Source organism: Pinus tabuliformis, chromosome 5_1 (assembly GCF_031772625.1).
Source record: "Pinus tabuliformis cultivar Carrire ecotype Pingquan chromosome 5_1, CPIR1, whole genome shotgun sequence".
NCBI lineage: Eukaryota > Viridiplantae > Streptophyta > Pinopsida > Pinales > Pinaceae > Pinus > Pinus tabuliformis.
This window is the reverse complement of record NC_142305.1, coordinates 283,984,581-283,999,784: the sequence shown is the minus strand read 5'-3', so window position 1 is coordinate 283,999,784 and position 15,204 is coordinate 283,984,581.

Here is a 15,204-nt window from a genome sequence, read left to right as displayed (position 1 = left end):
AATATTTAAAGTCTCTTCTTTTTTATGAATAACTAATTTCTATTCATGGTTGATTTCTATTCAATGCAAGACAGGAAATTAAATATGTTCATATAACTGCAATTAAATACTAGACTCGTGGAGAGAGACCCCCATCATGAGAAGAGGTAGACAAAAGAGACGTTATACACATGAACATAAATGTTTATGTTATTTTGGAAAAAAGAAGTTCCAAATTGCTGAAGTCTTTTATATTGGTAGGTTTCCAATATGGAATGGCTGAGGTATTTTCCTTTTTTTAAATGTTTTCACAGACAATAGGAGGAGAAAATAAATAGCATCAAGGATAGGCACACCACTAGTAGGCAGAGATATAAGAGAGGCAAAGACATTAAACACATGTTTATCTTTATTTTAGCAAAAATAAGATCCAATCCGCCCCAATTATTCTATATTCTCAGGTTCCCAATAAGGTATCTGTTGATGTGTTTTGGAATTGTCAAGTCCTTCGATATATTGGTTTGTTTTACCAAAATACAAGCGAACCATAGGGAGAACTAGAGGGAAAAAGAGAGAACAATCACATACTTGTGGTTCAGTGAAATTATGTAATATCAATTCCAATTCCAAGAAAATATGTAAGACATGCAAGAGATATGAGATTCGAAGAGTAGCACTATTTGGGGCAAAGTAGTTATCAATACCCTCTAAAGGTGGTGGGATGCAATAGTGCATTGATCCAAGACCTACGAGACTATAAGACTGGAACTATTTGGGGAAAAGTACTTATGAAGACCCTCTCAAGGCAATCAAATGAGATAATGTGATGAGGCAGCTTGAGGCAGGTGTTGAGGCTACGAGAAGCAATAGAAGTGGTGGTTTACACCTGACAATTAACTAGAAGAGGCATAAAATATATGCTTAATGACCTACCTTTTTTGTATACACAAAATTGTCTAAAACATTTAATGTTTTAGACTAATAGTAACTTTAAAATTAGCATTAGTTCAACACACACACACATATATATATATATATATATATATATATATATATATATATATATATATATATATATATATATATATATATATATATATATATCACTTTAGTTTTATTTAATACTTTACTTATATATAATATCTTGGAGGATATTAGATGATAAATATAATATTTTAGATAATTGCTTGAAATAATAGGTGAATTTCAGCAATAAGAGGTGAAATTCAAACTTTAGATAAAAAAATTGAAAATGGTTAAAACATTTCTTAAAAATACTAGATGAAAGAGGTCAATAGAAATTAATATAGAGTCAAACAAAAAATGATCGTGCATTACTGAAGGTATGGACTAATAAGGTGGAAATTTTAATTAGTGATCATAAACCCTAAAAGCTTAAGCTCAATCAAACCAACTGAAAATGTAGTAAATAGCAAGAGTCATTATCCAATATCAAAACAATCACATAGCGAACAAAGGAAAATAATATTAATATTTATGCATGCAAAGAACCAATTCTTACAGCCAAATTGACAAGGTCGTACGCCCAAAGAAAAGAAATACAAAGTGCTTAACAAAGGGATTGGCTTCAGTCTATACAACGCATTTCTATATTAAAATTCCTCCTAAAAATTGTAAGACAATCCTAACTAAGTTTAATTCAAATAAGGGAATTTGAGATTGTGTGACCAAAGCCATTAAAAATATATACTTATGAACTATTTCAAGAGAGCTTTGACATACCCAACTATCGATAGCAAGTTAATTGACAACCTATCGAACCTATGGCCAAATAAGAAGTGGAGGAAGAATTAGAACTTGGATTTATAGAAGTTGATATCATTGTAACCCTACTTTATGCACCATATTTCATGAAGACCATCCCTACAATTCCATTATCAAGTTGTTTTGTAAAACTATTGTTCATAACCATGACCCGGACGAGAAGACAAATAACAAATGGAAAGAGGAATAAAAAAAAATTACATGTAGGAGTGATGGTAGGGGAGCATTTTGCTTGTATACCTGGATATGCATGCAGTTAGCCAAGATGATAAGTTAAGAACTCACTACAGCACGCCAGGTTTAACCCTTAAACCATAAATCTGAATACCAAAAATTACCTTGACAGTGTTAAGGAGGAATTTACACAACTCTGAGCTAGTGGAGAGGGGTTCCTTCGTGAGCTCAAGAAATAGATAGAATAAATGAAACCTTTTACGGGTTCTACTGATGATTTATTCATAAATTCCCAGTTGAGGGAAAGTCCGAAAAAAAAAGAGGTCATGAACAACAAACCTAGTGCTAAACTCAAAGTAGATGAGCTATGCAACTAGATTATACATTGTATTTTGTAAAAATTGACCACAGTCTAAATCTCAAGGAGACGAGGGCTTTCTTTCACCTCGTTGCAGAGTTATACCTCTTGCTACATGAATAGAGTTATACCATATGGTAGGATTGCATCGCCATCATATATATTAAAACTATGGTCTATGTCATTGATCCTATTCTCTAATCAATCCTGATGTCACAGTCACCCAAACATCATAGTGCAGAAGCGGTGGAAAGTTTAGAGAGTACAAATGTAGGTAAATGTCTTACGTCAACAATTAAAATTCATAGCATGATAAATTCAACCAAGATATATATATATATATATATATATATATATATATATATATATATATATATATATATATATATATATATATATATATATATATATATAGCAATTAATCAACCCTCATGAATTTTACACATATAATTAGTTATCGGGTTCTTGTTTCCCTGACTACTTCTGGCTCAAAGATGATTTTTCCTTCTTCGTCAAGTTCTAGAAACACTATTTGAATGGGAACCTTGTCAGCTATAACCTTATTTAATCATGAAACATGGAAAAATGGTTGAACTCGGGAAGATGCAAGAAACTCGAATTTGTATGCCATAGTACCAATCTTTTGCAAAATATTGTAAGGGCTAGAGTACTTGGATGATAATTTATTATCCTTCTTAGCTTTCCTGAGAGACATTTGTTTGTATGTTTGTAGCTGTAAAAATACCCAATCACCTACATCAAAACTTATTTCACTACGATGTTGATCTACCTGTTGTTTCATTTGATTATGCGCTTGAGTGAGGTTATCCTTTAAGAGTTGGATAATTTGGTTTTGATGCTCAACGTGATCTTCCCATTGCTTGAACCTTAAAATTATCTCTTAAATATGATTTTTATGATGATGGATGATATCTATAAAGTGCCATAAATGTGGCCATTTTTATTACAGTATGGAAGGAAGTGTTATATCACCATTCAGCTAGAGGAAACCACTTGAATCATTGTGTTTGTTTGTCAGATAAAAATAAATGAAGATATCCTTCCAAACATTTGTTCATTATCTCAGTTTTCCCATCATATTGAGGATGATAACATGAGATATGAGCTAATTGAGTACCGAGACAAGAAAATAATTCCCTCCAAAAATTTCCAGTGAAAATGGGATTTCTGTCACTTACGATAATCTTTTTATTTCCATGAAGCTTTTTAATTGTTTCCATAAATGAAGTAGCAAATGTGTTGGATTTAAAACCATGAGATAATGCACAAAAGTGTGCATACTTGGTAAGTACATTAACTACCACCAAGATGACACTCTTTCCTTCATACTTGGGTAAACCTGTGATCAAATCCATTGATACCTCCTCCCAATGCTGACTTGGAATGGCTAAAGGTTGTAGTGGACTCGAGGTATTAACTCTCTAAAATTTATTTTGTTGGCAAACCAAACATTCAACCACAAGTTTTTGAATATCATATTTAAGGCCATCCCAAAAAAAATCCTTATTATCTGTATGGTAAGTTTTTAAAAGTCCCAAGTGCCATCCTAAGGGAGAGGTGTGCAATTCAAAATTAATATTTTGTTTGAGTTGGGAATTCTTACAAATATATAAGCATTATTTGTACCATAATGAATCATTTTTCCAGTTAAATGTATCAAATTTACTTGGATCTTGCTATAAATTTTGAATAAGTGACCACAACTCTTCATCACTCCTCTATTCATCCATTTCTTCTATTATCCACTCAGGTTGGATAATAAAATTAGGACAAAGAAATTCTTACACATCCTCATCCTTTCTCGAGAGTGAATTTGCAACAACATTTTTCTTCCCTTTTTTGTAGATGATTTCAAAACGATAACTCAACATCTTTGTGACCCATTTTTTGATGCTTTTTAGAAGATAATCTTTGTTCAAAAAAGTATTTAAGACTATCATGATTTTTTTTTTTACCTTGAAGTGTCTTCCCATTAAGTAATGTCACCATTGCTTTAGTGCATGTAGTATTGCCAACATTTCCTTCTCACAAATATGTTTTTGTAAATACTTTCCTTTGATTGGATGAATTTCAAAAGAACTGGGTTTCCTTCTTGAATTAAAACAACACCAATTCCATTTCTTGAAGCATCATTTTCCACATTAAAAAAAATTGTTAAGTATGGCATAGTTGACATCGGTACTTTGCACATTGCCCCATTAAGATGTTCAAAGTCATTCGTCTTTTTTGGAGTCCAAGAAAATGCATATTTCTTCAGTAATAATATTAGAGTGTTGATATTATCCAATAATTCTTAACAAACTTGTGATAATACCATTTCAAACCAAGAAATCCTCAAGGATGCTTTATGGTTGTGGGGATTTCCCATTCTCTAATGGATGTATTTTTGTTAGGTTTCACCTCTTACAATGCAAAGAAACATTTGGAGGTTTCTACATATAATTGTTTCTTTTCCAATAGTTTGAGAACCCTCTCAACATGTTGAACATGATCCATCCAATATTATTTATAGATTAGTATAGCATAAAAAAAATACTAACACAAGTTTTCTAATGAAAGGTTTGAATATGGAATTCATCAAACCTTGAAATGTGGAAGGTACAGTAGTAAGGCCAAAAGGCATGACCAAATATTCATAGTGACCACCATGAATTTTTAATGTTGTTTTTGAAATGTCTTTGGTCTTCATTCTAATTTGATGATATCGTCAATGAAGATCCATCTTCTTGTATTAAATTACTCTATGTAATTCATCCAACAATTCATCAATATCAAGAATGGGAATTTTATCTTTAATAGTGAGCTTGTTGATCTCTCTATAATATGGACACATATGCCATGATCCATCCTTCTTATGTAACAATACTACTAAAGAAGAGAAAAAAATTGACTAGGTTGAATTATACCACCCTTCACCATTTTTGCAACCATACATTCAATTTCACTCTTTTAGGCATAAGGATATCTATAAAGTTTGATGTGTGGAGGAACGCTTGCTAGAATCATGTGAATTGCATGATCATGATCACAAATAGGTGGGAGGACTTTGGGAGTCTAAAACAACTTGGAATGTTTGTCCAAGACATTTTGGAGATCTAGAGAAATAGACGATTTGGATGTTTGAACTTCTAGTGAGAATAATTGTGCAATTACGCCCAATTTTTATTTCTTCAAAAGATTTTTCATGCCATTAGAGACAATTATATATCATGGTTTCCCTACGATACCCCTTAATTCATCTTCCTTTCCTTCCCCAAAAAATATCAAGAAACATTCTTGAAAATTTAAAGCTATCATACCCAAGGATTGTAAACATTGGACTCATAATACAACATCAACACCACCCATTGGAATGGAAAGCATTGTACTACTGAATACATATTCCCCCATGGTTAGCTTGATATTATGGAAATTTCCACAAAAATTTATATTTCCTCCATTTGCAACCATCACTTGACACGTTGGTGTTGGTTATAGCGATAAATTTAATTCCTTGGCTATCTTGCAATGAATATAATTATGGGTACTACCTAAATCAATCAGAACTACTAACTTTTTCTTCTTGTTATATTCTTCTATCTTGAGAGTTTGAGGAGTAGTAATTCCTATCAATGCGTTACAAGATATGGTCATATTCTTTATTCTTTCTTTGGGGTTGGTTCTTGATGTAAATCCTTCTCTTTTGACTTTTATTGTTTCTTTTCTTCCTCATCTTGACAATCTATGTAGAATAATTTCTTCTCACCACACTTATGCCTTTTAGTGTACTTTCTATCACAATTGTAATAGAGTCGTTTTTGCTATTTTTTTCCTCCAATCATTGTGTGTCAAACTTGTAGGTTGTGGAATACTAGGATAAGAAACACTTCCATCTTTATAGTTTTGATTGGTAGACTTCCTTGTTAACATAGTTTTTCTTTCAACTTTTCTTGTCACCTTGAATGCCTTCTCGAATGAATCAGGTTCCCAAAGACGAACCTCAAGTTGGATATTATATTTTAAATTCCCTATGAAGAAATCAGTACCATGGTCCTCTAGAATATCGGTTACCCTAATATTAAATTTTTGGAAATCGTCAATGTGCTTTGCCATTGCACCCTTTTGTTTGAGATTTATCAATTGTCTAAAGAAGGTTTTTATATGTGAATGTTTTTGATGTGCTAACATTTCCTCTATAAAAATTGATCATGTGACAAGTGGTTACTGAGAACAAAGCCATTTATTCCTTAAAAAACGATTGGGTTCTAAATATAAAGATGCAATATGTACATTTTGTGAGGGTTGCACATCATGCAGGTCAAAGTATTGCTTCATGTATAGTATCAAAGTTACCAGATCCTTGCCATCAAACTTCCTCATATCTATATTTGGAATGTGGCGGTTGTTAAACCCCACATTGGAGTCTTTAAAGTTGTAATTGATATTAATTTTGTCTTCATCATGATTTTTGTGGATTTCCTTGTCACTGATGGGATGCCTTTCTTCAAGCAACTTTTCCAAACCTTCCTTCAACCCCTCTATCTTGAAATTCATCATTGATTCCATGGATTCTTTTAAACCATCATTCAAAAATATCACATCCCTTTTTATACCATCTATCTTAGCTTGCATGTCATTCTTCAAACCATCCATATTAGCTTCTGTTACATTTTGTGAGAGTGAAATTTGTTGGGCTTGGTCTTGTAATTTTGATATATAATGTTGCATTTCTTCCTCTTCTTCATGTGTCATAGTGTATATTTCAAGTTTACTATTAGGTGTTTCCATTTTATTTCTTTGGGGCATTAATTAATCATATTGATGATTCACTTTCTCTTTGAATCACTTCAAACTATTTTTTCAAACAAAACTTATTCAAATTTAAAAAAATACACACATTTGTCTTTCTTTGTAAGAGCTTGATATTGAATAAGTTGTATCTATGTATTTTGGAACTCTAAGGTCTAAAATTCTATCTTGTGGTAGCTCTCTGAGTCTTGTTTCCAACCCCATAAGTTTGATCAATATTGGATTCTTCAAAAAAGAGTTATGCCAAATCTCCCACGATGACCTCATTACGGATGGGTTTAGTAGAGTGGTGTTGTACGGGATGCCACGTGCTAGCCTTTCAACCTTTGAATCTCACACTTTAAAAGAGAAACTACAATAAGTTTATTTTCAGTGTTCATTTATAGAATTGAAATCTGATTTCTAAAACAAAAGTTATGAGGATTTTCCCAAGGTGACCTGTTTGAGATGTAATTTTGAGATGGAAAAAATCCTAACTTCCTTAAAACATATTTATGAAAATATAGTGAACCAATATCTAAAATTACTACATGACGTTCTCTAATATTCCATCTCAACGTGGTAAAAATTTCAGGTTCTGAAGCCTTGTAGCAATATAGTTATAGTGAAAATTCCAAGATGGCCTATTTGAAGAGGTGAAACCCTAGAATCCAAAGCTCTTATACCAAATGTTACGTAGTCATCTTAGAAATAGATAGATCAATGACTTAAAAATCATCCTCTTCGAGGGGGAAACCTCGTTTAAATTACATAAATGAACAATTATTAGATGAAACAAATTACAAGACCTCCTTTGTATATATAGGGGTCTAAAGGGTCACAATATAATCAGAACCTACAAAGAATAATAATGTAAAGGCACAACAATAACAAGAGTGGGCTTCTAAGGGGCACAACAATAACAAGAGTTGGCTTCTAAGGGGTACAACAATAACTAGAGTGGGCTTCTATGGGGCACAACAAGTGTGTGTAAAGACATGATAGAATTGAATATGAATTTGAAACAGGAGGGAGATTTATCATAGAATAAAATCATCCCCAAGTTAAAGTGAATTAGAATTATAATTTGAAATAGGAGTAAGATTTATCATAGAATCAAACCATTCCCAGGTTAAAGTGCATTAGAAACATTTCAGCCCTAAGGATTCTATTTAGGAAAATGGAAAAAAAATGAGAGAATTGTTTCGTTCACCTTGGATAAGTGGTAAAGGAAAAAACTGATGATAGTGTTTAATTTAGGGGGTGGAACACGTGACACCCTTGGTGCAATTTCTTTTACATACATTATTATTTATATCTATTTGTAGATGTTGTTGCAACATTGGCTGTGAGGCTAAGGTTGAAGTTTTATAAAAAATGTAAATATTCATATATTGTTATGAATGAAATATTATTTACGCTACTTCTTATTTATTTGGAAATATAAGAGGAGCCACTATGTGAGTAGTGAAGTTCCCAACTATCAAGAAGAAGTTATGAATTATTTGTAGTCCAAGAAAGTTTAGTTTTGAAGTGAAAATGTTGACATAGTTAAGAAAAGAAATCCTCCATATTTAAAAATATTCCTACCACCTGAATTATCATGCAAGGAGATAAAGGTCATGGGGTGGAAAATAGGAATATAAGTTGTAGGAGAAAAGTGAAATCTAAAACTAGAGGTAGTAGTGGGAGAGAAGGATTAGTCCTAGAAGAATCAATTCTAGAAAGATGCTGATAAGAGTCTAAGGAGGAAATTGTTAAGGATAGTGATAAAACCACTGACAAGAAGGAAAACTTGAGGCTTGATCGGGGCTTTCGAAATAGCACTTCACTATTTCGGTGGAGAATGGTTGCTCCTATTATATTTTCAATAAATTAGATGAGTGAATGAGATCATTGTGTAGGAATTTAAAAAAAAGGAAGTATTTTGTAGAACTGCTTATTTTTATATACGTAGATATATGTTTAGGTAACAAGTATATGGTCTTGTATCTATTTCTCAAGGAAAAATAATAATTAACCCTATGTTTTGGAAAATTATGTTGTACAAAAATCATGAAAAAATTAGGAATCTAGTTTTAGTTAATGTTTAACAAAGAATTCATATATAGAAATACATAACATGGTTAACAAGGCCAAGGGATAACACTGAGGAAAGTATCTCAAGTTACCCCTCAAAAACATATAGTCCCTGTTTGAGTAAAAGAATCCTTGAGAGAAATAGAAAAATAGAAACTCGAATGCTACTAGACATGTATGGCATTCTTCTATGAACAAGGATTGTTCATGATTATCTAAGATGTATGTAGATAAATAAGTAGAAATAATAAACTATGCTAGGATCCAATTTTTCTCTATTCTAAATAGATATAGAGATCACGCTAAAACATAACCACATTAAAATCTAATTGAAGTGGATTGGATAATTATAATCTTCCTAGTTTCTATAAGAAATTTCAGTTTCAAATAATTATGTTAAGTCCAAAAATTAAAACCATGCATGGAAGCTAATTTATTCTTATGAAGAGTGAGTTGCTAGATAATATTATCTAAATTTATAAAGGAACCTTTTGAAAAGAAAATAATTTAAGTTAGAGTCTAATAAAAGTTACATAGTCTCATCTTTTGATGTAGGCGTGGAAAGGCTACTAAAAATTCAAAATATAAAATATCTGAAAATATATAAATATCTAGTCTAGTTTCGAATTATAGTGGACCTTATTGAGGGAAAACAACTATATAGGGAACTCAAGTATAAATTAAAAGTTACATAAGACTTATTCTATAAAATTAAAGCTAAAAAAAATTAATGCCCAAGACAACACATCACTGACTCAGCTACTAGGCATTGTAAAACGTATATACACTTATATAACATTCATAGTAGCAAGAGTATGTAAGCCTAGGAATTGATTTGGAAATAATTTGGCATAAATTCAACATATAGTATCAAAAACCATGAAATAAGGAAATAATTATAAACAAGTAAGATGATGGGCACCTTGTGAGGATTCGAGCACAAAAAATCTGAATACCCTTCCTTTTAATAAACTCAAAGGAAAGATTGGAACTAAGCTATATTCAATAGGAATTATATCAGATGACAAACTGAATGGAAGAAGAAGAATAATTGATATGGATTTGGATTAAAAAAGAGGGTTACGAATATATTTAATTACCTAGAAATAATTTAGCCACAACTAAGAGCCATGACCAAGGGACAAAACCATGTTATATTCGTGAATACTAGTCAGTAGTTTAAAAACGAAAGGGAAAATATAATATTTCTTTTTAGAGAAAGAAGAAGTTATTGCATGGAATAAAGAAATGCTATAATTACCATTTAGTCCAGTACATTGTTGAAATTTTGGAAAAAATGAAAATGTTAACCCTATGAAAGGGTAAAGGATTATTATCAATATATACAACTTGAATGGAAAAAATATATAGTCTTCTCTTTTAGGTTTATAGAGAAATAAAATATTAAGCAACATTTCTAGCCTAAAAAATTGAAAAAATCATCCAAGACTTCAGAATCCATGATATGAAAACACTAAGCTTTTACCCGAGAAGAAAAAATGAAGGAATTCGGGTGAAGGAGGGCTTCATCCTTTAGTGAACATCAATGGCTCAACTAACCTAAGCACAATGGAAAAATAAATTAAAGGGTAAATATTTCAGGACCCTAGTAAAATATTACCTAAGAGTTGAGCAAGGGAAGATGATAGTTGTTCAAAACTATGAAAAGATTATTAAAAGGAAAATATATCAGGACCCAAGTAAAATATTACCTAAGAGATGACCAAGGGCACATGCTAATTTTTTAAAAATATAATTGGGCCTACAGGGGGAAAACAAATATATATTGAAATTATGTCTAAATTAAAAGTTACCTAATACAAATTCTATAAAATTAAAGTTAATCCTATTTCATGCCCAAAATAGAATAGTTCGTGGACTAGACTACAAAGTCCTGTAAAACATATATACACTTATATAAAATTCCTAGTAGAAAGAGTATGTAATCCTAAGCATGGATTTGGAAATAATTTGGCCTACATTAAACATATAGTATAAAAAACTACACAATAAAGAAATAATGATAAACAAGTAAGATTATGGGTACCTAGGGAGAATTAAAGCACAAAAAAATCTAAATACACTTCCCTTCAATAACGTCAAGGAAAGATTGGAACTAACCTACATTCAATAGGAATTATATGAGATGACATACTGAATTGAAGAAGTAACTTATATTTATTTGAGTGAAAAATGAATATTGTGAATATATTGAGTTACCTAGAAATAATTTAGTGAAAAAATAATGATAAACAAGTAAGATGATGAGTACCTGGGGAGAATTCAAGCACAAAGAAATCTAAATACGCTTCCCTTACATAACCTCAAGGAAAGATTTGAACTAACCTACATTCAATATGAATTATATCATATGACAAAATGAATGGAACAAGAAGTAATTTATATTTATTTGGGTAAAAAAAGAGAGTTACGAATATATTGAAACTAAGATCCATGACCCTGGTACAAAACCATGTTATATTAGTGAATAATGGTTAGTAATTTAAATACTAGAGGGAAAATGTAATATGTTTTTAGAAAAAAGAACTTAGGGCATGGAATAAAGAAATTTTATAATTTCCATTTAGGCCAGTATATCATTGAAATTTTGGAAAAAATATGAAAACATTGATCTTATAGGAGGGAAGGGTAGAGGATTATTATCAATATATACTATTTATTGAAAAAAAATAATCTTATCTTTTAGCTTAAAACACTATAAAACCCTTCTTAGTCTTTAGAATCCATAATCAGAAAACACCAAGCTTTGGCATGTGAAGAAAAGAGAAAGTAATTTGGGTGAAGGAGGGTTGACATCAATGCCTCAACTAACCTAAGAAGAATTCTAAAAACAAAAATTAGAAAGGAAAAATATTAGGACCCTAATAAAATATTAACTAAGAGATCACAAGGGAAAACACTAGGTGTTCCATTCGATGGGAGAAAACCATACACATACCAGTAACAAAAACTAACATCCTCATACACAGATGAATGAAACACAAGTTTCCTATCCGAAACCTAGACCTACATTTTTGGATAAATCCTTTAACTACCAGCTTGCAACACTCTCTGAAAAAAAAACTCAAGAAGGATGAAAAGACCTAGATTGAATCCATAAATTCACGAAGAGAAGAAAAATCATAACGGTCATACATGTAACAAAAGTGGCCATGCCAACATTTTCGTAACACTATGAGTGTATAACAATAATCTCACAGAAAAATATAACTACAACCTATAAAGATTTAGATGTAAATCCCTTTGCAATCATGAAAATAAAGACAGATGAAAACTCTAAACCTTTCCATAAGGACATATAAAAACTCTAAACCTTTCCATAACGACAGATAAAAATTCTAAACATGTGGTGAGGTTTAGTTGTCACCGTTAAAAGAAGATCAGAGTGCAAAGGCAAAAGAATTGACATGTCTCATATTGGGTCACAAACCTGGGTTTTTAACTTTATAATGCCACTGCAAATGAAATTAACACTAGGTAGAAGCATGATATTGCTGAGGTTAAAAAAAAATAAATTTGTATATTACTTAATTGTAACAATGACTAACTAAAGGAATCCTTTAAAGAAATAGAAAAATAAAACCCAAAAGCCACTATTCTTGTATTATAATATTCTTCCATGAACAAGGATTGTTCATGAATATCTGAGATATATGTTGATAAATAAGTGGAATTAATAATGTAGGTTAGATCCAGTATTTCTCTTTTCTAAATAGCTAGAGAAGGCATGCAAAAACATAATTATGTTCAAATCTAGGAGACAAGGATTGGATACATAAACATGCCTAGTTTCTAAACCTGCATGGAAGCAATAAATCATGGAGAGTGTTTTCTTGTGATGGAAATTGAGTTGCTGAACAATATTATTTGTAGTTACAAAAACACTTTTTGAAAAAAGAAAAAAATTAAGTTGGAGTTTAAGAGAAGTTACATAGTCTCAGTTTCTAATACAAGTTAAGAAAAATTGTTACTATATATAATTATAACTAAAAATATAAAATATGTAAATATATATAAATATAGTCTGGTGCCAAATTATACTTGTCATTGTTGTGAAAAACAACTTGATAAGAAACTTAAGTATGAATTAAAAGTTACATAAGACCTATTCTATAAAACTAAAATTAATCATATTGCATGCCCAAAATAGTGTAGTTCCATGCCCACAATAGTGTAGTTCGTAGACTCAATTAGTGAATCTTCTAAAACCTATATACACTTATATAAAATTCTTAGTACTAGAGTATGTAAGCCTAAACATGACTCCGGCCATAATTTGGCCTACATTCAACATGTCGTATAAACAACCCTACAATAGAGAAACATTGATAAAGAATTAATTTGATGGGCACCTTGGGAGAATATAAGCATAAAGAACATAAATAAGCTGAAATGAAAGACTGGAACTAACCTAAATTCAATAATAATTATATTATATCGTGAATTGAATGGAATGTCGTATCAACAACCCTACAATAGAGAAACATGGATAAAGAATTAATTTGATGGGCACCTTGGGAGAATATAAGCATAAAGAACATAAATAAGCTGAAATGAAAGACTGGAACTAACTTGAATTCAATAATAATTATATTATATCGTGAATTGAGTGGGAAAAAAAAAGAATATTTTATATTGATTTGGATAAAACGGGAGGGTTACGAATATATGAAATTATCTAAAAAGAATTTAGCGACCACTAAGAGTCATGACCGAGGGACAAAACCATATTCTATTAGTGAAGAATGGTTTGTAACTTAAATACGATAGGGAAAATCTAACCTTTCTTTTTAGAAAAAAGAAGTTATTGCAAGGAATAAATAAATTATGTATATTACCATATAGGCTAGGACATCGGTGATATTTTGGAAAAAAATGAAAACCTTGACCATGCGGAAGAAGGGAAGGGCAGAGGCTTACTTTTAATATATAAAACATGAATGGAAAAAAAATATATATTCTTCCTTTCTAGGGTTAAGGATAAATAGACAATTAAGCAATGTTTCCAATCTAAAACATTGAAAAACCCATCTGAGACTTCAAAGCCATGATATGAAAAAGAAAACACCAAGCTTTAGCCCGTGAAGAAAAAAAATGAAAGAATTAGAGGGAAAGAGGGCTTCATCCTTTAGTGAACATCAATGCCTCAACTAACCTAAAAAAATAGAAAAACAATAATTAAAAAAGAAAAATATCCCGACCCTATTAAAAAATTAGCTAAGAGATGACCAATGACAAAAGACTAATTGTTCAATTCAATGAGAAAAAACGATACACATAGTAAGTTAGTGACAAACTCGCACACACTCATATAATCATGAACAAGAGCAGTTCCCTATCTAGACCTTAGAGTTGCATGAGTGCATAAGTATCTCTAGCTACCAGCATGCAACACTCTACGAACAAAATCACAAGAAGGATGGAAGGAACTAGCTTGAATTCATAAATTCGTGAAGATAAAAATACTTTAAAAGGTCATACATGTAACAAAAGAGGTCAGGACGACATTTTGGTAATACTCCGAGTGTAAAATAGTAATCTCAAAGAAAAATAAAACTGAAACATGGAAATATTTCGATCTAAACCCATTTAAGATGATGAAAATCAAGGCAGCTGAAAACTTTAAAACGTTGTCACTTGCAGACAACTAGAAAAAAAGCACGAGGATGAGAATGACCAGAAGTTCTAGGAATGGGAGGTAGTTACCCTAACCTCCCAGCCCACAGCCCAAGTGTCAGGAACTGTGATATCATCAAACATAAATATCGACCATCTGTACCCTAGTCGATCACCTTGCCAGGTGGGGTTTCACCTTTAAGAAGAGGTCACGTTGCCAAGGCATAAGTCTTGACTTGTGTGTTGACTATAGTGCGATGGTAATCCATGAGAGTTTTCACTAGTGATGTTGCATTTCAACCTTTTAGAAGGGATTGTTCACAAGATATTATAAAAGTGTGAGATAAATAATAGTGAGCTTCCAAATACCTTAGTCAAGCCTTTTATATTGTAACCAAAGGCAT